General features: G+C 35.6%; 1 long non-coding RNA gene across 1 annotated transcript; it reads left to right on the top strand.

Moving 5' to 3' along the window:
• Positions 1–2,010: 2,010 nt before the first annotated feature.
• LOC141626581 (uncharacterized) lies at positions 2,011–3,273 on the top strand. The gene is made up of 3 exons (XR_012536170.1): positions 2,011–2,305; positions 2,673–2,749; positions 2,873–3,273. It is a non-coding gene; the product is annotated as an uncharacterized LOC141626581 (long non-coding RNA).
• Positions 3,274–24,832: the final 21,559 nt, after the last annotated feature.

The following is a 24,832-nucleotide window of genomic DNA, read 5'->3' as shown; positions in this document are numbered from 1 at the left end:
GTTAACTGATTGATACATTGATTATTGCATAAAAGAGTTGATGTATACCTTGAGACCCGTATATTCTAACCATTCTGCAGGACAACGCTACGGTAAGTATTTTGTATGAATGATGTGTTGATAGTACTACTATATCTAGTAATATGCGGTTATGTGATCCCGAAGCCATGCTAGTATAATATTGTGATAGTATATAGAAACATTATTGAATTACATGTTTTAGTCGTAGCAATCGTGATTTAGATGTAAGGAGTAGATCGAGATGCGAAGGGATTCTATGGGGTAGATGTTTACGTAAGTGCAGTGTGAGATTTAAGTTAGGATGGGTTAGTATCGATAGTATAGTTGTAAGAATTGGGACATAGGAAATGAAAGACTTAGTGCTGAAACTCGTTTTGTTGATGTTACTCTTTAATTGACTTTACTGCCATTCCTTTTCTGTTTATTGCCTATGGATGAAAAATTTATGGGAGATAGCCTCGTGATTTAGTGTTCCTTTGGCGTTGGTTTCATACTTATAGGATATACGGATTAGGAGTAATAAATATTTTAGTGAGCTGTGGTTAGGAAGTTCCTGTGCAGTGATGTGTTGACCAACGATTTTGTAAAAAATCCTCATTTAAATTGTATTAATAATTTTCGCATAATTCCAACTCCATCGATCAGAAGATTCGCATATGTTTTCAAATTAATAAGCCACGAAAAATCTTGATGTTTCAATATTAAATAATAAGTTTTGCAAACTGACCCAAGTTTTGGACCAATAGCTGTCCCATGTTTGTTTGGACCAACTGAGTTGTAAAAATTCTTTAAAAATGGAAATTCTTATGCTTTAGACCTAATTATTTTTCCCCTATGTTTTTAACTCTCCGTGTTTTATAAAAATAATATGAATCAAGTTTTAATCGAACGGTTATTATTCGTGATCTTTGAAAGTTACAACGTGAATCATGACTTGTAAAATGTGTGTTCTAGGTTGAGTCTTCATACAATTGTTTGATTAATTCATGAGCTTTAATAATGTGAATTTATAATGTCCTTATATGATGATAGTAGCAGGCATGTTTAGTAGTTATGTATCTTAACCGGTGATAAAATTTAAAGTTTAATTGATAACAATGTTGGCATGATAGTATGAGTGAAATTGAATAGCTTAATTTTGAAATATTTTATACGAGTCCAGTTGTTTGCATATTTTATATATGTTTGGCATGTTGTAATATCTCTAGTGTGTTCATCATAGTTGTATAGTGGTCAGATATATGTAAATAAAACTATATTATCATATCTTGGTAAGTTGGTGGCGTTAAATGTTAACTTGATTGTTCTAATATACTCGCATGAATATTATAATATTTATGTTTAAATGTTTACACATGGATGGTAGTAATGAGTATGTCCAAATGGTCACACATGTAGGATGTCATCTGAGTTCCAATGTCTTTCATATGAGTTGTGTGCCCATAGTTATATTTATTACCTTCATCGTATTAAATTATTTTAGTTGGACCTAAAACTATAACATGATAATAAACAATGTTGTTATTCCTTATTGAATATGTTCGTTATTATATTGTCATAAAATGCTAAAGTGATTCTTGCAATTGTATGGGTGTGATATAAAGGAAACTGTTTGATATAACATGACAATTGGCATATCTATATTCTCGAGTCGTTACTATCAATTATATTATAATAAAGATTGTCATGATAACTATGTTGACAATTATAATGGGATAACCCTTTGATGATTCACATGATATGCATTGGTTTAAATGATAGTCGTTATAGTTACATTTAATTGAGCCTACGAGTTGCCTAATTATTCAATCATGCAAATCAGAGAAGTTGTTCAAGTTGCCAATCTTTTATCATAGCTAGTGTTCTACAAAGTACACTACTAGAATATGGAGAAAAAACATCATCAATAAATAACCAAGTAAGTAGTTACATGGTTTCTTTTCTCTAAGAAACCATTTTTCAATGATAAATGATTTCTTACTGATATCAAAGAAACCATTCAACAAAAAAAAAAGTCTATATAAAAACACTCCTTATAATAATTATTTAAACACAAAAACCTACAACTCCTTTTTCATATTCCTCACTCGCCGACTTCCCTCTCAAACAGTATCCATCTCATTCCTCTCACAACTTCCATCTTCTAAGCACCATGGCTGCCGACCCTAAACTCGTCGGTACTTGTCATTGTTAGCAGCCCTTTCCTCTATCATCGGCCTACTCTTGATTAGGCCACAGACGCTCAAATCTCAACTCTCAACTTTTAGCGAGTAAAATCAAATCTGTGAGTTATAATCTCTATTTGACTTATTACCATTTAATTAATAGTCGATTTTCCTAATTGTAAGTTTTAATGGATTGATTCTTTGTTTTCCCCAACTAAAATCCCCAAATATTCAAACCCTAATTTTTTTTTGTTAATTACATTTTCAATTCTCTTTTTTTTTTTTTTTTTTTTTTGTCACGTTACTTATATGATTACTTGGATTGTTGATAATTGATATCTCTTATGCTTTTTTTTTTCCGTTAATTACTAATCTGATGAATTGGTATATAATTTTATAAGATAAATTTGTACGGACTTTGAAGTATAGTTTTTGTGATTTCATCAATATGATTTTATTTTTATATCTTTAATAATTGATCCTTAGCTTGATTTATGAAAGCAGGGGATAAAATGGATTTTTGATACTCCTCTACTCTAGCTAGAGGTTGTTATAATAATGAGGTATTGCACTTCTTAGCCGCTGAAAAATTTGTCTATTAGCTTTGTTTTGGTTGATGTATTTGTTTTAGTGGAGAGTTGTATGGATTATAGTCTTATGGATAACATTTCTTAATGGCATTTCAGGGTCTTAGGCAAAATGCACATAAACATGGTGTAATAAGAACAGTAAACAATGCCTGTTATTGGAAGTGATTCATTATTTATAATAATTGATTCAGTTCGCTTGGCGAGGGAGCACGAGTACAATAGTTTGACGACTACAGAGGTGCTATATGGGACTCGTCTTCAAGTAATGGGTGAACTATGGCGAGCATATACCGGTTAGACTACCCTGTATCCTAGTTATATTAGGATGTTGTTGTGGAATATAGATAATAGACTATGTCAGAGGGTAGATTGGCCAACTTAATTTTGGCAATAGTGAGTGTTTATGTATGATATATTTATTATTTGATAGAATTTTGTAAAGCATCGTGTTATACATTATGTATCTCAAGATCAAATGTGAATGAAAGATGATTTTTGATATAAGGAGTATGATAATTAGTGTGAACGTTTTCATTATACCTACTGAAAAGTCTTCATAAGATTTAACGCTTTTATCGACATTTTTTTTTGTTAATTATTTAGACAAAGAAACCATCTATCTCTTTGACATGGTTTCATATCTTAGGAAAAGAAACCATCTATCTGCTTTAAAAGGTGTCTACTAATAACCTAAAAAATCATTTTTCTAACTTACATGGTTTCTTTTCCTATACCAAAGAAACCATCTATTTATTATAAATGGTCTTAACTTTTACACAAAGAAACCAGTTTTTTTGGATGGTTTCTTATCCTAAGAGACCTTTGACCTTGAGACCATCTCTAGGTTGGTTTCTTTGGCTAGTTTCCAATGGTCTCTTAGGTATTTTTTCTAGTAGTGGTATATGATGGCAAATGTATATGTTTAAGCTAATTATACGATATCTTTTGTTTTGCTGAAAATGAGTTATACTAAGTTGCTGGACACAACTGAATGATATGGTTGCTAAGATGTTAAACACATGAGGGATATGGAAGTAATGTTGTCGTTGTCATAGATCATATGTTGTTACTTTTATTGGGAAACATGTTTTCAGAATTGATATCGTGCAAACAATTTTGATAATTTAAAATATGAATTATGAGTATGTTGTTGATTGCTTAAATTCATCGGCCTAATTCGTGACCTAAACCAGTGAGTGAGTAAATGGTTGTACGGACATGTCAATAAGATCCTGTGATCGTGAGGGATAGCAGTGGTAGATCTGTTTTCTGTTATATGTTTACAAATGTGAGAAGTTTTTAAATTGTTTTGTTGATTTTGCTCTTGCTCGTTCATAGTCTATAATTGATCATCAAATTTGTTTAGTTGTGAAACCGTGTAAACCTTGATTCCTTTCTTGTTGTTCTTTTAGTTTGATGTTGTGTTTTTAAGTTAAGCATGAGCTAGTAATAAATGTTACTTGTTGACAATCAGTTAATTCCTTAATAAAACCTTGTTTCGACCTTAATGTTAATGCGCAATCTCTTATCATGTGTTCTTTCCTGTCACATGTGGTTGATAATGATTTTGTTGCATAGGTATATGAAAATTGAAAAGAGGTTACGAGGACGTAACCATGTTTCTAGTCGGGTAGGATTGTAAAATCTTAATATTTATATTGCACTTGTTTGTAGATGGTAGTTTTGATCAAGTAGATGTTTCGTTGTGAGGTACCTATGCAAATGAATTCTATATGTTTTATTCCTACTTCTGATAGTTGGTTGAGGTGTAAAAGGAGAGTGTAGTTAAACTACTGGTATTGAGTTATGAGTTGTGGGGCCTTTGTGCCGAGTTATGTTACGGTCCAGTGTGACCATAGTGATTGAATTATTTGAGTTTGAGATCGGAATTTAGATGGAAGATTGCGGTGTTCTCAGGTGATTATTTAGTGGTTATACATTTGGGATCTCAAGTAGTTATTAGTTATAGTTAGTTGGGTTAAGTGAAGATGAGTTAAACTTCGGGACGAAGTTTATTTTTAGGAGGGCAGAATGTAACTTTCCGTGTCTGTTATGTTTAACTGATGTGTCAAAAGTGTGTGTTAACGATATAGGAAATGCGTGACGTCCGTATGTACGATATACAATACCCTTCGGAGGTGAGTACGGGAGCGAACTTCGGGACGAAGTTCACTTTAAGGGGGGAAGACTGTAATACCCCGTATTTTATATAATTAATTAAACGGATATTAATATATATTAATTATTATACATTCTATATTACTAATTATACCGGGATAATTGTTGAGTCGATAATTACGCTAAGCTATCGTAAGTTTATTGAGACGGGTTTTATATAGAATTCGAAAGGTGAGCTAACCCAGTTGAGTTGGCCCAATATCTGTCCAGCCCAATTAACCCTAAACCCTAAACCTAATTAACCTAAACACTACCCAAACCCCTCCCTCAACCCGCCTCCCTCACGCCTCTCTCCTTTCATCAGCTCCAACTTCACCCTCACGGATAGAGAGAGAGAGAGAGAGAGAGAGAGAGAGAGAGAGAGAGTGAGCCTAGGTGGTGACGGCGCAGCAAGGAAGGCCTTAGGCCATTTGTCGACAACAGTGGGTGGCCCTGGTGGCGGTAGTGACGGCAGGAAAAAGGTAAGAGCAACCCTTCTCCTCTGTTTTCATTGTTTATGTCGGGTTTTTAGAGGTTGTTGCGTGTCTTAGGGAGGTAATAAGGGTGGTTGTTGACGGGGTATATGGGTAGGGTGGTTAGTGACGAGTGTAGTGGTGGTGGTTATGGTGGTTTTGGGTGGTGGTAGTGGCGAGAGAGAGGTGGCGGCGACGGGGGTAGCGACGGGTTTTAAACGGGGGTTTTCGGGCGGTTTAGAATGGCTAGGTTGGGGTGGCGCCACCGTGGACTAGGGGAGGTCGAGACGGCGGTGCCACTGTGTCTGGGTTCGTGGGCTGACGGCGAGCAGGACAGTGGTGAGTTGGCAGGTAGGAGGTGTTGGCTGCGGTGGTGGTAAGGAGAGAACAGGAGGTGTTTGGTGAGGCACGGTGGTGAACCAGGCCAGTTGACGGCCCTGGTTCGACTCGCCGGCGGCAGTCGACCAGGCTGGGGTTGGCTGTTGGTGGTGGGGTCGAGTTGAGGAACGTGTCTGGTGGTTGTCGTGGTGTTTTCAGGCGGCGCGTGAGGAGTTGGGCGAGTGTGAAGCCGGGTTGTGGGGATTGTGCTATGTTTGTTTCGGTTTCTTAATCGTTTAATTCGTTTAATCCTTTAATTATCATATTAGTTATTTAATTTAATTCCCGAGTCATTTAAATAATTCAAGTCGGGTTTTGAGTCGGGTTTGTTAAAAGAAAAAAGTCACTATATCGGGAAAGTTTCCATTTTTAAGAAATTCTACTTTAGTAACTTTCTATTTTGGAAGTTGGGTCAAATACTAATCGGGTTATTTTAGTTATCCGTTGGGCATAAGTTTGGTGTCGGGATTGTATTTCGGGAAAACTTCTATTTTTAGGAACTCTCTATATTGGGTAACCTATCTATTTTTAGTAGCTTCCATTTTGGGAGATTTCTATATTTAGTAGTTAGTAATTATAAATATTATAATTGTTTTAGGTGACGGATTCGTGAAGGATCGATAATCAAATTCGTTGCTTTATGTTCGACTCGCTTGAACCGCTTAATTGGATTTCTTTGGCACTTTGAGGTAGGGAAATACACTTGACCTATTATCGTTGTTGTTGAATTGTGTTGACTTGATTCGTGGTTGTTGATTTACGTTATGATTCATATACGGGAAGGTGATTGATTGAAATGATCGTGTTGAGTACGTTATCACAACATTCGGTAGCTGCCATGATTTCATTCATTAATTTACATATTGTGTTGCATTATTACTGCTGAGCATTTCATATGCATTGGAGTTGGAGGATGGTGTAGGAGTGACGATGTTGAGATACGATGTGAGTAGTGATAAGGCCCAGGCGGGTTCTGCAGGACTTGCCCTGGTGTCCTCAAAGTGAAATGGTGCAGGATCGGCTACGGTCGATATATATAGTCTACCGGGGATCGGTATGGCTGGGTTGTCCGGGGTATGAGATATGAGATATGAGTTGAGATGGAGATGGAGGTGACGGAGGAGCATGCATATCATATTTTGTTGTTTTATTGTTTTCCCTACTCAACCTCGTGGTTGACCACTGTATTCGTGAACACTGTGACGACCCAAATATTGGCGAGCAGACTTGACAGGTTTAAGAGATAGAACGGGAGCTTGGTGGGCGTGAGACACTGGATCAGAAGACTTAGTAGCTAGATCATCATCTAAAAGACTTTCACTTTTATTTATGTTAGTTCGTTGTAATTTGACATAAAAGAGGTTTTGTAATAATTAAGTTAAAAATAATTATGTAAATTGCCGTGGAGTTTAATTTGTTATTCACTACCTCGGGAAACCGAGATGGTAATAATTCGGTTTATTAGGGAATGTCTTGACGAAGGTTTCTTTTATAAACCGGGGTGTTACAATTATAATGCTGCTTTCAATTGTTGAATGTCTTTTATTTATATAATTTTGAATTATGTAATTTTATCTTAGTATGGCCTTAGTTTTAATCGATATTACCCGTAGTGAAAGGGAATATTGATTCGGTTGTAATTTAATGTGATCTCGTATCACTTTTATTTTTATTAGTTTTTCCATTTTACAAATGTATAATAGGAATAGCTTTGTATTTTTATTATTATTTGTAATTATGGAGCATCTTCAAAGACGGTGCCATTCGGAAAGGTGATCCCACGAAGACGGTGTCTTGGGAAGCGTGCCAATTGAAGATTCAAGGGACCAAAGGAGTAGGTTTCCGAATATGTTATAGAGTATTTAATTTTCTAGTTTAGGAAGGCCATACTAGGAATTTTATTTATTGCTTTGCATTTCTTTTAATATGTTGCATGCATTGCCAAATCGCCACAACAACACATGCATATCATATCGAGTCATCGACCGTGTCAATTATAATTATCGTAGTTCACCGCTTTAGTTCACTTAAAACGTGATAGATAATAAATTGACAAGACCTCTCACATATAATAATTGAGATATAGCCTTACTAAATAGTAGAACCCATGAAGTACCAATTTCATAAGGGAGTTAATCCGGCTTCACCGTAGTACAAACCTTGTTATGTTGGCGAAATGGGGTCGTAAAATGTTATTACATCGAAATTTGGATTGAGCTCAACGGAAGTATTCGTGACCGTAGTCGCATGTGTTCCGGGCTAAAGATGAGAATTAGAGTAATTTTTATCGACCGAGAGTTCTAAAAGTAGAATCGATTAAAGAGTTAATCCACCGAGTTATATTAATAAGGGATGAATCGGCTCACCGTGCCCGTATTAATATGAATTTGGATCTCGGAATCATTTATATATTTGGGTGGAGGTCACTATATAAATGCAATACTTGTAGTTAAATTTACGAGTATTATTAAAACGATAGATGTTAATTAATTCCTTCAAACTTTCTATTTTGTAGTCAAAGTCATTTTTACAATTGCAATGGCAACTCCAAATTCATCTAATACTCCTACACCAATCACCGTTGATACATGGCTCCAATCATTTGATGAAAAATGCTCCGAGTATGACAATGATACGATTAGAGAATTACGCATTGGCATTGGTCAGGATGGAAATTTTTGCTTCTTTACCACCTCCACTCCACCCACTCCAATATTATTGCCCACCACCTTGGAAAGAAAACCTTGTGAAGAATCTATGTGAGACATGAAAGGATTTATATTTTGTCATCAAAGACAATTGTTGTATTTTATTGAAATTAGACATGGATGTGAGCCATGTCACTTATCTTTATGATATACAAGTTTTAGACACCTCCAACTCAAGCAATGATATCTACATAATACGATCAAAAAGACTTATAACTAGTAATCCAAATGATTTGTACATTTGATTTTTCAATTTGGTTACGTAAAAGAGAAACGCATTAAAGGCTAGTGTCGAATAGGTTTATTGAACCATTTGATTTTCAATCATATGGAATATGCGAATCTTGTCTCCTTCGCAAAATGATTTGCACTTCTTTTAGTGGTAAAGGAACACGAGCGAGTGATTTGTTGGGACTAATACATGCCGATGTATGTGTTCTAAATATGAATCACCTCAAGGGGATTTATGACTACTTTGTCACTTTTACCAATGATTTAAGTAGATAAGGGTATATTTACTTAATCAAATCTAAAGTGAAGCATTTGAGAGATTTGAGAAATTTCTAAATGATGTAGAGAACCAATTGAACAAAGTACTAGAGTATTACGATCCGATCGTAGTGGCAAAGATCTAAGTAATAAATTTGATTTATTAAAGATGGATTATGACCTAGGGTCAGTACCCATAAGATCAAACTAATATGAGTTGGTTTGAGTTGTTGAACTCAATTTTGGGAATTTACAATCCAAAACGGACAAGTAATTCTAAACGGATGGTCAACCATGAGATACCTAAAATAGAGAGTCTGTTAAACCAAATCACATGGATCAGACTGCCATATTACATGTATCAAGCTGCCATTTTTTGGGATGGCCTTTTGAAAGCTAATACATAATCTAGATAAACTCCTAATACTCCACCATATATATGTTTGTAACTCACAAAACTATCTCTCAAGAAGATAGATGTATTTCTGAGAGATAGAGTCGGAGTAGATTGAATCGTCACAAATATCTCTTATAGTTGAAATGCTACTTTGTGAAAGTAATAGAATTTTAGAGTGGGAGAGTAGTTGAACTATAGTCTATGAATATAGAATGAGAGCATAGTTCAGTGGGAGTTTATCGCACATGTCTTATTGTTTAAAAATATTACTTTGTGAAATTGATAGTATCATGACCTTGTTACATACGAGCCGAAGCATTACAATCCGAAAATTATTGCTCATGAGTAGATTTACTTTAAGGCGTGGGTCTCCTCAAAAGTAAATAGAGCTCTACAGTACATTAATGCATAAGATTTACATGAAGATGTTGATCAAGATAAATTGTGTTAGGAATTGCTGCATTTCATTTTAATGAAGGATGGCAAATAAAAATTCACTTTTCTAAAATGGGAATTTAGAGAAGGAAGTGTTTGAAACACAAACTCTTAGATGAAGATCTAAGAATCCTAACATATTATGCGTAGCTTTCTTAAGTGATCCTAAAATGATCTTAAACAAGCATTAAAGGATTATATTTTTCGTTCATGTGATAATAGTGAATTGTTTCATTCACATGATTGAAGAATCATGATTATACATGAAGTTAAGTGGGAGCCAGAATCATTTCTCCATGTCTTATATGTTGATGACATATTACTTATTGAGTATAATGTACCAATTCTCTCTTCTGGCAAGAGTGATTGGGAGACTTGGAAAAGGTACAATATACTTTAGATTATCGAATCTATGTGAGAGTATATTGGCATAAAGTTGAGAGTCTTATGATAATAAGATCCTTCGTATCTGTTGTACATCAACAAGGTTAAATAGGCTATTCATGTTGATGAAAGTGGAATTACTATGATGAAGTCATAGTCATTCATTGAACCTATTAAGTTATTGATTACATGAAATCGCTTTCTAATGTTTCCGCCATTAGAATGATCATGTATGCCAACAGACGCACATGCCATGGTGTGACATATGCTGAGAGCATAATAAGTCAATAAAAGGAATAATTCCCATGATATGGCTTGTGAAAGCCTTAAAGAGCATTTTTGAGATTCTTGAGAAGAATTAAGGATTCGTTCAAATGTTTGAATGATAAACTAAGTAATGTGTTGAAGGGTTGCACAAAATTTAGTTTCCAAACCGTAAGGGATTTTTTGAAATCCTAGGGTGTCTTGTTGACTAAGGAGTAAGAGACTAGAAAAGTATTTTAATATCGCGCATTGCAAATTCTACAAAAGAAATCTAAGTAAATTGTGATAAGAAGATCAACATAGGGATTAAGGGTGAATCCCTCTACAAATGACTTTGTCATAAGTTATGCGATAACAGTGGGAGCATCTTTGAAGTTGAAGAACCCAAGTCTAGTAAGAAGTCTAGACATATACTTAAATAAATTCATATAATTGGAGATGACAATGAATAGAAGGAAATAGCGATTGAAAAAGTTGGAATACATGGATATCGGGTATATCCACTTGCCAAGCTTTTAATTGCATCTAAACTAGTGTTAATAATACACTAGAGATTATGGGATATGACGTAGTAATAGTGTATTAATTATTCATATGTAATAATCGCATTTATCGTTTCAGTTTCATTAAACTCACCCGCTACCTTGTCATATCCGAATGGGTTGTAGAGACAAATTGAACCCCATTAAAGTGAACTGGATTGACATGGTATTCGCCCCTAGTTACTTATATGAGGTGACGTCTCGAAGTGACTAGAGTGTGATGCGATTGATGGCAAGTTCAAGTGTCATAGAGTCATATGGGATGACTAGTCGATCACATAGGCGATCAGTATGGGACACTCCTGTACGCAGCGATGACCGCTTATAGAGTTCTGGTAATTCATATAGCCTGGTCATGGCAAGAGCTACTATAGTATTCTTATGAGTCAATTCTTTTGACTAGAGACTATTCGCCCAAGTTGGCAAAACTTCTGATTATCTTTCATTTATACTCTACGATTTCGTAAATGAGGTCAAACTGGGTATATTTTGGGTTATGATGGACTGTGGCTGAACGAAGGGAATAGGGCGATAGGAATTGTCCACCCCTTGTCAGGATTGTTTGAAATCTCAAGGCCACTCGAGAAGTAGTTAACTGGAAATGCGTGGCCACGCTCGGAAGGCATCTATGATAGATAATTCTGGTCAAACAGTTAATCTCCAGATCGAGAAAACCACTCAAGATATGATCAAATGTAAGTACGACCTGCAAGACACTTTGCATTGAGTGGGAGATTGTAATAGGACAAGAGAATTGGTGACGCACACTTGTCTCGGACAAGTGGGAGATTTTTGGGAAATGTGTCCTCAACAATAGTGTGATCCCATGATTTAAATATCATAATTAAATCTCATATAAAGAATACGTAAGGGATGATTCAATTATATAGTCAACTGATCAACATTAATCGGTAACGATTGGCTTGCTAGAGTTTGACGTTACTGTCGTGGGACGGTGGTGGTCAGTTGATCCCTTAAGGTCACACCTAAAGGATGATGCCCTTATCTGTAAAGTTAATTAATTGTATGTCGATACAAGTTGATTAATTCCTTAAATATGAACAATTTATATTTATAAGAGGAAATATGTATCTTATTGTAATGTAATTAAATAAGATCCTATTTAGTGGATTAATATGTTAATTCACTAAATTGTGTTGAGGTTTTATAAATATTTCGAGGTAGAGGTAATTAGTTATTTACATTTACAAGAAGTTGTAAATTTAACTAACTAACTATTATGGGACCCATTATATGTTGATATAATGATAAAATATTACTCAATAAGTTGAGTGATATATGTTTATTAATTTGTCACATAATTGTTGTATGAACAAATTAATATTTAATTATGTAAGATAATTAATCATAAGACTTATAAGAATTTGTGGGACAAATATTATAAGACAAAAATGGACCCATATACTCTAAGTGGACCGTCCAAAACCATAAGCATGCTAGATTTTTGCTTTTTGCCATTTAGTTGTTGGATAGCTTCTTCAACATCTTATGACACACCTAAAACTAGCTAGCCTACAATCTCTACTAATGCTTTTGCATGTGATAAGTTTTGAGAAGACCAAATATGCTCTTTAAAGAGCTTATGGACGGAAGTCATAAATAAGAGAGGACACTTGTTCTTATTTTTCTATTTTTTTCTCTTATTCTCAAAATATGTTACATGCAAAAACGTCTCACATATTCATCTTCTTCTTCATCAAAACATGAGATTTTTGATTCAAATTGTTCATAAAATATTAGTAATATTATTAGTGTAATATATGAGTATTAGTAATCAATTTTAAGGTAAACTACTAAACAAATATCTAGCAAATATTATTTAGTGGGGATAAGGGTTAATCTTGGGTGCAATCAAGAGAAGTGACTTCTATACTTGAAGTCTTTGGAGGATCATCCTATTACTCATCATAGCTCAAGAACAAGTGAAGGAAGGAGACCTTACTTGTGCCCATAAATCCGAAATTTACAATGTAAGGGACATTGTTTTCTTATAAATCTCATATTTTGTTATGCATGCACTATATCTAAAGAACAAATAGTTAACAAGTTAATTAGTTCACTATTAGAGGAGTCTAATATTAGGTATATGAACCTAACAGAAAGTGGCTATTCTTTTGTAGATGCATCCATTACTTGTTTTGTGTGCTTGAATGCTTGGATGTGTCGCCATTTTGGCAAGACCCACCTTGCCTTGCAAGAAGGCATCCTACCTCATGGTTGTCTTGTTGTGAGTTGAAGGGGCGGAGTGAGACCCGCTAATTGTCTCATATCAGTTATATTAGTAGGATAGTTTAAATAAGGGTCCTAGTTTTTGTCACCTCTTTACTCGGGACAAGTAAAGGTTCGGTTTGGGGATATTTGATGTGAACATTATTTGCGCACATTTAGTCCCCTAATTGAACCTATTTTGCATACTTTTATAACATTTCATGACCATTTTATCCGTCAAATGCTTTCTATTTTGCTTTCCTAGTGCATTTTATATGTTTTATAGGAAAGGAGATTATAAGGCGGAAATTCCCGTCTTTCACGCATATTTGGAAGCTTGTTGACGATATTTGATGGACCAAGTATGAAGAAGAGGCAAAAATGATCACCAAGGAAGAAGAAATAAAGAGTATATAGAGGCATCTTAGGCTTAAAAGCAAAAAGAAAGGGAACAACAGCCCAACCCGCGCGGGTCAAGCTTATCTGGAGCAGGATACTGATCAACCCGCTCGGGTCAAATTCAATCCGCTCGGGTTAAGGCCCAGGACGCTCATTTTCAGCATGGGACGAGCGTATTGCTGGACATGAAGCTTTTCCTTGCTACGTGAACCACGATCCGCGCATATTTCTTGAAGACTAGCAAAAAGGAGACTCGCATCTTTCTTTGAGAGGAGCATTTCCCTACTAAACAATTAGCATTGTTATTTACTAATTTACCCTTTCTTAACCTAATGATGCACTACTATATATACCCCATTTGTAATAATCAAACCATCAAGTTTTCATTAAATTAAATCAATCCTTCTTTAGATTAGGTTAAGCTTTCATTAGGAGTAGATTAGAAAAGATTACTCTTTAATCTTTCAACAAATCACACATTAATCTTTCCTTTAATTATTGTTCAAGTTTATTATTGAGTAATTCAAGTTTATTATTGGGTAATTTGAAGATCATTTGGGTTTATTGGGAGATTGACAACCTTACATCAATCATCAAGTACTTCTATTATTCTTTGCATTATTATTTTGGAATCTCCATAGGTATAATTCTCTTAATCCTTGTTTTAATAATTGTTAATCTTTCTTACTTGTTCATCATGTTTTGCCTTGTTAATATGATTGACAACCTTGTTAACATGTTAAACTTGATAATGAGTGAGTAGTCTCTTAGCTAAGATTAATGGGTAATTAGGGGAAACCAACATGGGGAATGATTCATTCTTAATCTAATATGTTCACATAATTAATTTGCTTGCTTGTTGTGATGTCAACCTATGCACATGTTATGTTTGATGAAATGCTAAGCCTATGAATCCTTGCATTTACAACCATCTCTTATCTATTCAACTTGACTTGTAAGATATAAACCAACTCGAGTCTAGTTAGACCATGCATAGAAGTGATTAGGGGGAAGGTAAGTCGACTTGTAGGTGTTGTACAATCTAATCGATTCGGCTCCAGGACCCAACTCTTCCTAAGAACCGTAAGACATACACCAACTCGGTTCCTTTACAACAATAATTGCTTTCTTATAATTGAGAACATGTTTGTATGATCAACTCCCATGATTTCCTTATGAACCCATGATATCCTAGCATTTTTAGTCATTTGTTTACATCTTTCCTTTTGTTGCTTGTTTATTGCTTTTATTATATTTGAATCATCATCCCATTATAATTGTGACAACCCCAAGCACAGCCATAATTAGATTGAATAATTTGAGTAACCACCGTCCCATGGATCGACCTCGACTTACCACTAACTAGTTGTTTGTTGAGAATTATAAATGTGTTTGATTGGGAGACCCGACGACATCACCCATCAAAATGGCGTCGTTGCTGGGGACGGTGTTGCGTATTTGAATCGTTCTTTTGTCTAGTTTTAGTTGTGCTTCTTCTTGAGGAATCTTGGTTCCTTGGGAATTTTATTTCTTGTACTTGTTCTATTTCATATGTTTATCATGTCTACATTCACTTTTTGGCAATATGAAGATGAGTCATTTGATAAATATGTTGCAAGATTTGAGGATTATATGACTCATGCTTGGCATCATGGTTTTACTATTTCAAATTATGAAGCATGTTTTGTTGTTTATAATGACATGAACTTTGAAACCCGCAACTTGGAATTTCACTTGAGTTTTTTCTTTGTGAGATGAGTTGTGAAGAATTTTGGGATTTTGTTGAGTTCATGACCATTCATTATCTTAAGCAAACTATACATGATATATTTGAGAGTGCCAAGGAAGGTATGGAAGCAGTAAAAGCCACATTTCAAAACTTCATTGTGGAAAACTATGAAAATGAGATTTTTCAGGATGAGAAACCTTCCAATAACCTTGAGCCAACCTACTATGCCCACAAAATTACCCCACCTTGGAAAGACGGAATGCTAGATGAGGAGAGTGATGATGAGGAGGAGTACATTCATGATTGTTAAACTAATGCTTGGATGCCGTCATCCTACTCTTCTTGTGTTTCAATGAACTCAATCTCCATGGAATTTTATGTTAGTGGGCAAAGTGAGAATGATATAGATGTGAGATTGAGTGAAAACTCACCCTTTGAGGATGACATATTTGAGGGAGACGATTGTGTTGAACTTGGTGAGCCTTGTTACGACAACCCCTTTGATAATGGACCTTGTTGGGATGAGGAATATGATGAGGACATTTGGGAACCCCAAATAGACACCCTTAAAATCACCTTGGATGATAATGAGAGTACTTGCATTAAATGTGGTGATTTTGATTATTTGGAGGATGAGTTGAGTGAATTGCCAACCAACTATCCATTTCATGTTCCTACCATTCATCATTTCTCTTATGATTTTTGTCATAATGTTCTTGACATGCTTGTTCGGTCTCTTACTTGGGCATTATTTTATTGCATAATCTTGTGTTGTTATCCATACCTATTTATTTCTCACTCCCAAGAATTTGATCGACTTCTACGTGCTTTGAGTGCTAGTGATAATCTTCTATAAAATTGTTAATTTTCAATCTTTAGTTTGATGGAGTTCCTCAATAACCATTAATTTGTATATATACATTTAGTGTAATTTTGCATTCATTCATTCATTTAATCAATTGCATGAGAGATGAAAGGCAGGGATCTCATATTTTAATTGAGTTTTTGAAGGAAATTAATGAAAATCAGAAGATGAAAAATGTAAAGAAATGAAGAAAATAGAGAATTTGGGCTTATGAGTAACTTTGTTATCATGAGAAAGGTGTTGGGTCGAAATTTCAAAAAATATGCGCATCCCGAGACAAATCCGAGCGGGTTGAAGGACAAGAAAAGAAGAAAAGTTCTCTGACAAAGAATCCGCGCAGATTTTAAGAAAAATGCTCGACTTCACTATCAACCCGAGCGGGTTGAGTTCATCTGGAGCGGGTTCACTGACAACCCGAGCGGGTCAGATCTATTTCATATGTTTATCATGTCTACATTCACTTTTTGGCAATATGAAGATGAGTCATTTGATAAATATGTTGCAAGATTTGAAGATTATATAACTCATGCTTGGCATCATGGTTTTACTATTTCAAATTATGAAGCATGTTGTGTTGTTTATAATGGCATGAACTTTGAAACCCGCAACTTGGAATTTCACTTGAGTGGTGGTAGGATTTGTGAGATGAGTTGTGAGGAATATTGGGAATTTGTTGAGTTCATGACCATTCATTGTCTTAAGCAAACTATACATGATATATTTGAGAGTGCCAAGGAAGGTATAGAAGCAAATAAAGCCACATTTCAAAACTTCATTGAGGAAAACTATGAAAATGAGATTTTTGAGGATGAGAAACTGTCCTATAACCTTGAGCCAACCTACTATGCCCACAAAATTACCCCACCTTAGGAAGATAGAATGCTAGATGAGGCAAGTGATGATGAGGAGGAGTACATTCTTGATTGTGAAACTAATGCTTGGATGCCGTCATCCTACTCTTCATGTGTTTCAATGAACTCAATCTCCATGGAATTTGATGTTAGTGAGCAAAGTGAGAATGATATGGATGTGAGCTTGAGTGAAAACTCACCCTTTGAGGATGACATATTTGAGAAAGACAATTGTGTTGAACTTGGTGAGCCTTGTTACGATAACCCCTTTGATAATGGACCTCGTTGGGTGAGGAATATGATGAGGACATTTGGGAACGCCAAATAGACACCCTTAAAATCACCTTGGATGATAATGAGAGTACTTGCATTAAATGTGATGATTTTGATTATTTGGAGGATGAGTTGAGTGAATTGCCAACCAACTACCCATTTCATGTTCCTACCATCCATCATTTCTCTTATGATTTTTGTCATAATGTTCTTGATATGCTTGTTCAGTCTCTTACTTGGGCATTATTTTATTGCATAATCTTGTGTTGTCATCCATGCCTATTTATTTCTCACTCCCAAGAATTTGATCGACTTCTACGTGCTTTGAGTGCTAGTGATAATCTTCTATAAAATTGTTAATTTTCAATCTTTGGTTTGATGGAGTTCCTCAATAACCATTAATTTGTATATATGCATTTAGTGTAATTTTGCATTCTTTCATTCATTTAATAAATTGTATGAGAGATGAAAGGGAGGGATCTCATATTTTAATTGAGTTTTTGAAGGAAATTAATGAAAATGAGAAGATGAAAAATGTAAAGAAATGAAGAAAATAGAGAATTTGGGCTTATGAGTAACTTTGTTATCATGAGAAAGGTGTTGGGTCGAAATTTCAAAAAATATGCGCATCCCGAGACAAATCCGAGCGGGTTGAAGGACAAGAAAAGAAGAAAAGTTCTCTGACAAAGAATCCGCGCAGATTTTAAGAAAAATGCTCGTCTTCACTGTCAACCCGAGCGGGTTGAGTTCATCTGGAGCGGGTTCACGGACAACCCGAGCTGGTCAGATCTATCCCGAGCGGGTCTACCCTCTGATTGCAGAATATGCCCAGAATCACGGGCAGGATACCTCCAACCCACCCGTGTTCAGCCTATAACCCATGTATACCTCTTGTTTTTCAGCCACAACTTTACTCTACACTCAAATCTCAGCTACCATCTTCATCTTCTACCTTCAAGCTCAACCTCAACTCACAAAACTCACCCAAATAACCATCAAATCCAACCAAATCACCATCAAATTACTCTAAAAATCATTCCAATCCATTTCTACACAATAAAAACCAACTTTCCAACCTTCTAATTGCTCAAAATCACCCATTTTCATCATTTCAAAAATTGAAGCTCCAAAAATCCGTAAGCAACAATTGTCTTTCGGGTTTGATTTTTGCCTTCTAGCTTCACTACATTGCTTTTAGTGTTCTAGTAAGGCATTTTCAAGGTTGTTTGGCTCTTATTTGTGGAAATTTGAAGCATTCTTGGGTAGTGATACTTGATGGATTTCAAGACTACAACAATGAGTTTTTGGGGCAAGAGTAAGGCTGCTACTACTAAGGGATCAAAAAGAAGGAAAGGAAGCAATTCTAATGCTCCACCGGAGTTCCAAATGCAAGAAGAGGAGCTAGTACCGGAGATTGAGCAACTTGATGATTTCCCGGAGGTAGTATTCATCAAAAATGAGCATAGGAGGCGATTTTTGAAACTACTTGGTAAGGAATTCGAGCCTACTCGTTTCATTTGTCGTCAAATTTTGGATAAACTTGGTATTGAAGAACAAACCGAGTCTTTGTTTAGAGAAATGGGTCTTGAGACTTTATTTAATATGCATGAGGAAACATATCTTAGCCTCACCTTGAAATTCTTGTGTAGTCTCAAAGTATTTGAAGGAGAAAGATATAGGGTGTCTTTGGAATTTAGGTTGTGTAATGAGACCCATCAAATACATTTGGGTACCTTTGGTGAAATTTTTGGACTTGCAATACCCGAGACTGACCTTGAGAAACCCATGGATTTCACGGAGTCACATTTGTGGAGAGCGATCACCGTGTTGGACTTAGATGGTTTTAAGAGGTGTCATGCCTTTTACATTCATCATCCAGTTATTAGGATGTGGCATCAATTTATAGCGGGGACTATTCATGGTAGGAGTGACACGGGATGTGTGAGTCAACTTGACATGACTTTTCTTGAGTCATATTTGAATGTCCAAGGTTTGCCAAAGTACAACTTTAATCCCGCTCTTGAATTACTTGTCCGATTTCGAAATATATCAAGGGGTGCGGCAAAATCAAAGGGAATTGTGATGGGTGGTCTTGTGACTAGGATGGCCGATGTTTTATGTCTGGGGTTTAATGATGATGGGAGGTATGTGGCTCTACCCGGAGATACTTTACTTGATGAGAAGGTCATCTTTGGGCATCACAAATAGTGCAAATATAATGATTTGGCAGGTATTGATTGGTACACCAAGGGAAACACTACATTCACCCTTCCTTGTTGGGACCTTCCTCCTACCACACCTACGTCAAGTTACCTTGCACCTATGCCGAGCTACCTCCTCCCCATTGAGAGGATTGCGGCTCCACCACCTAGGGGACATGAGGAGGCACCTTCTACTCCTTCCCATGCACCACCACCGTCCCAAGGTCCAAGCCTTGGATTTCCACCATTCCTTCATGGTGTTAGGCTCTCTTATGCTGAGATACCTCCATTCCCCCATGTCTACGGACCCTACTCACTTCCTCCTCCTCCTCCTCCGAGCTCCCCACCATCGGCCATGGATATATTGATGGGTATGATGAGAAACATGGATTTTAGGATCCACCGAGGGCAAGAAGACAACTATTTGGCCCTTTATCCTCAATATTACCATATGGCACAACAAGGGTTTATTGATCCTAATGGTCCTAGGCCTTCATGGGTGCAACCACACCTTGTGTTCCTAAACCAAGGCATGAATGAAGATGACCAAAGAGGAGGGGAGGAAGAAGAAGAAAGTGAAGATGATGATAGCCTTAATGATAGAGGCTTTGATTGAGATCGTGATTGTAAGACCCTTCTTTCCCTATTTCTCATGTATTGTTTGCATTGTAATATATCTCACATGGTTAGATTAGTTTGCATTATATTATATCTCACATGATTCATGTAGATAGTTGCATATAGATTAGAATTCATGCATAGTTACTAATGGCCAAACCTATTCATTTCTACACTAGAAATAATGTTTAAATCGGTTTGGGGAGGTTTGATCATAGGTGACCATAGCTTATTAGAAATCATGCATCAAATAATATAGTTTAGATTACATTCATTTGTTATATATGTCATATATAATTGCATTTAGTTAGAGCATGCATGCATTCATATCATATTGCATTTGTACTTTATTTCAAAAAATCAAAAATCCATAAAAATGTATTTCGCTTTTTATTCCTACTCCTACATGTACATTGAGGACAATATCCAAATTAAAGTGGGGGATGGGAATTTATATTCCAAAAATGCATAAAAATTGAAAAATTTCAAAAAATCACAAAAAAATGTCTTTTAATTTCATTAATACAAAATTCAATAAAAAAAAAATTGAAAAATTAAAAAATCCAAAAATAAGCTCATTTCCTTTATAGTGTAGTCTTGTATAAATTGTTTGTATATATTGTGTTTGTTCATCCTTGTTCACATTGATTGACTACGCCACATCCGAGACATGAGGATATTGAAGACCGCATGGTATGATCTTTCCAATCTCCTTTTTCCTCTTTATGTTAATGACTATGTGGCTTTATTTTAATTGATGCGGTATAAACAATGTGAATTTAGGACTTGCACTTAGATTATTTGGCATATTAGTTGGTAAAAGCATATGCATTAGAATGTATATATTTTAGTTGCATCATGGCATATAGTTTGCATGGTTAGAAAACTTTTGCGAAACCGTCTATTTGGGAAGCTTGACAAGTGTATATAGGCCCTAGTAGATGTTTTTTCTTCTTAAGACTTTGCTTGTTAGAATACTTGTAAAACACCCTAGGATGTGTCATGCTAGTATCCTTTGACCCATGGATTAAGGCCTAGTCAAGAGTACCTTGTGGTGTGATAACTCCTTGGCTACCGTTTAATCAAAGGTGACTCTTGAAACAACGCAACCTTCATTCATCCATGTTCTACCATAAATTTTGTCATCAAAAGGGAATGGGCACAAAAATTTTTCAAACTTGAGAAATGAAATGAAAAGTCAAAAAGTTTGCAAATGCATCAAAAGAAAAGAAGGGAGTAACAAAAACAGACTCCTAATGCTTCAAATAAAAGCCACTCTCGTTACTAATTGGGGTGACTTTGAAAATGTTCAAAAGAAAATGCAAAAGTTGAAAGTTGTCAAGTATTGAAATGCCAAAAATCAAAAAGAAATGGCAAAAAGAAAGTGTTCTCAAATGTCAAATGCCACAAGAAATTGGGGGGAAAAACAACAACAAAAAGCAAACTCCCAAATGAAACTCAAATACTATTAATCCCTTTTTACATCGTATCCACTTTTTTGCATGGTAGAGAGGGGACGACCCTTCTTCTTGTCTAAGCAAGAAGGCGAATTCCATGATCCTCCAGTATTTCTAACACTATAGGGAGTCTATTCTTGAAAAAAGCATTTAACGATTGAGGACAAAGGTACCCTAGCTTGACACAATTTGGAGGTGATTTATTGGTATCCTTCTAGGCTTAGTAGTTTGAAGAAACCATATATATGAAGGAGTGTGTACCCTTGAATTGCTTCCCTTGCAGATAATTTCCGCCACTTAGATGAGGAAAGTGGCTATTCTTTTGTAGATGCATCCATTACTTGTTTTGTGTGTTTGAATGCTTGGATGTGGCCCCAGTTTGGCAAGACTCACCTTGCCTTGCAAGAAGGCATCCTACCTCATGGTTGTCTTGTTGTGAGTTGAAGGGGCGGAGTAATACCCGCTAATTGTCTCACATCGGTTATATTAGTAGGATAGTTTAAATAAGGGTCCTAGTTTTTGTCACCTCTTTACTCGGGACAAGTAAAGGTTCGGTTTGGGGATATTTGATGTGAACATTATTTGCACACATTTAGTCCCCTAATTGAACCTATTTTGCATACTTTTATAACATTTCATGACCATTTTATCCGTTAAATGCTTTCTATTTTGCTTTCCTAGTGCATTTTATATGTTTTATAGGCAAGGAGATAATAAGGCGGAAATTCCCGTCTTTCACGCATATTTGGAAGCTTGTTGACGATATTTGTGTTGGATTATGTGTCCTCTGACAATAATGCGATCACAACTGTCGATCATGATGATCACATGTTTAAGTCTCATTTTAAGAATACATGTGGGAAGTAATATTTTACTGTCAACTGGTCCACACATATCGGTAATGATTGGCTGACTAGAGTTTGACATTACTGTCGTGCGACGATGGTGATCAGTTGATCCCCTTAGGTCATACCTAAAGGGTAACACTCTTAACTGATTATTTAATTGATCGTATGACGATACGGGTTAATTAAATTACTTAAAATTGACGGACGATTTTGGAAGTAATATTTACGTATCTCGTTATAATTTGATTAAATAAGATACGGTCTAAGTGATCGAATTGTTTTATTACTTAGATGAAATTATTGTTTACGGAAACAATTAAATTTGAATGAATAATTTATTATAAATACAAGATGTTGTGATTTATAATTGGTAAATCATTTTGGTACGAGTAATTATGAATTACTAAGTCGATTTTGTACATGACGTATTTTTATTAATACGTTGATTTTTAATGTGTTAAAAATGCATAACAATTTTACATGACTTGTACATGACAAATTGACAAAGATAAAATGAAATCAATTTTATCTTAAATGGACCGAAATAGAGGGTGTATTAGGCTAAATAATGTGTTGATTAATTTTAAGTGGAAAGCATAATCATTTACCTAATTGATAGCCATGCATACCTAGTTACTCTTGTGAAGAGCACCTTGATCATGCATTGGCCCCTTTACCCTCCCCCTACCCGGTTTTCCTAGTGAAAAGGCCAAAGGGTTTTTCTCTTAATTTACCTAATATACACTACATGAAAAACTAGTGATTATTCATTCTTGCACATCTAAAAATATAGAGTTTTAGAGAGAATTTTACTTTTTTTCTTATCTCTTCTCTTAACCGAAAAATAAGAGACCAAATTCAATATTTTGGGTCAATTTTATTTAGATTAATATTGTTCTAGTATTAATAATATTAATCTTTTAAGGGGTTACTTTGGGTATTCTGTGGGGTAATATCCGTATAAAACCCTTAAAAATTAGGACTATAACGTAAATTTAACATGCGATTTATGGTCATAAACGAAAAACAATAGAGAAACGATAAAGAACAAGAATCAACCTCGGGTCCTTTGAAATGCGGCCTAAGAACAGAAATCAAAGTAGATTTCCTCCTAATCGTTGCACCCAAGACCGTCTGAGACTATGCCCCTTGTGCTAGAAATACTCTCTAATTGACTTGCAATATTGAGAGAGTTGTTGTGAGGTTTTTCGATGTGAGATCTAGAAATTTCAGAGAAAATTGCCCCGAAGCCCTAATTATTTTGCAAATGAGATGATTAGGTCACAAAAGGAGAGAGGCTCCTCTTTTGTGTGTTTCGGCCGTCAGCTTCAAGAGGAGGGAGTGGGCTTTCCACTTTCTCCTTATTTTTAACCCGTGGTCCGACACGAAAAGGCTAAAATGTATATGACGGGTTATTATTATAAATCGTCATCGGTTATCGGTTATTAAAATATCAATTAGTAACATGACTCAGTCGATATATTAATACATGTCCGACAAAGACAATATTGTATAATTAATTCAATATACATCAATTTAAATATAATCGTTTATATTTAATTTACGAAATAACTGCTTAATTCGTCTTAGCCATTATTATTTAATCAGTATTAAATAAATATCTCAACATCGCGTTTGACTAATTATTAGTCAATAATAACTCCGACTAACTGTTTAGTCAAATTAGGCATCAACATGACTGTATTTTCATAATGTCACATATCTCAAACGTATCCTATAGGTGTGACTTTTAGGGACCAGTTGATCACCGCCATCTGGATGACAATAACGTCAAACTTATCTAGCAAGCCAACCGTTATTGATAAACGTGGACCAACTGATAATAATACAAAAGTATACCCTTTGATCCTTTTAGAGATTTAAATGTTATTGCACTAATCAGAGGACACCAGCCCCAACAAGCTCCCACTTGTCCGTACAAGTGTATGTGCAATAACGTTATCCGCACTAACTGGAGGACACGGCTCCAACAAACTCCCACTTGTCCGTACAAGTGTATATGCGATAACCGATTCTCATACTCATTTAAAATTTCTCCCACTCAATGTAAAACAATTTGCAGATCCGGATCCGCAAAGGTCGTATTTTACAATCGATCTGTATCAAGAGTGGTTTCCCCGACTAGAGAGTAACTTAACTGATAAAACGAATTCGTATTCGAGCATGGCCATGAATTTCGATTCTGACTCCTCGAGTTGCCCTGAGAAATATCGAGTACCCGATAAAGGCTGAATATTTCCTTCAACTCGACTCCTTCCGATCTAAGCACGACATGAAATGACCTTAAAAAATCTACTTGGCCCCCTGTTACGGATGACCGTGAGAAAGAAACCAAAGT

Source organism: Silene latifolia, chromosome Y (genome assembly GCF_048544455.1).
Source record: "Silene latifolia isolate original U9 population chromosome Y, ASM4854445v1, whole genome shotgun sequence".
Lineage (NCBI taxonomy): Eukaryota > Viridiplantae > Streptophyta > Magnoliopsida > Caryophyllales > Caryophyllaceae > Silene > Silene latifolia.
Note: the sequence above shows the minus strand (reverse complement) of the source record. Positions and strands in the feature narration are given on the sequence as shown.